Source organism: Mandrillus leucophaeus, unplaced genomic scaffold (genome assembly GCF_000951045.1).
Source record: "Mandrillus leucophaeus isolate KB7577 unplaced genomic scaffold, Mleu.le_1.0 Scaffold271, whole genome shotgun sequence".
Lineage (NCBI taxonomy): Eukaryota > Metazoa > Chordata > Mammalia > Primates > Cercopithecidae > Mandrillus > Mandrillus leucophaeus.
In genome coordinates this window covers 2,701,440-2,701,688 of record NW_012102821.1, presented here as the reverse complement: position 1 = coordinate 2,701,688, position 249 = coordinate 2,701,440, and positions in this window count along the sequence as shown.

Genomic DNA, 249 nt, shown 5'->3' with positions numbered 1-249 from the left:
GGAGGTGGAGATTGCGGTGAGCTGAGGATCGTGCCATTGCACTCCAGCCTGGGTAACAAGAGCGAAACTCCGTCGCAAAATAAAAAAAAAATAAATAAAAGAAGAAGAAAAAAGCACATCGGAATAAGTCGAGTGAGCATTGGCTACAAGCCATTTATTTTCAGGACTTGTATTTTATTTAGTTTATATGTAACTCAGTGATAGAAGTCAGTTAAAATATTACCGAGCTGGGATGGGATGTAAAAGTTT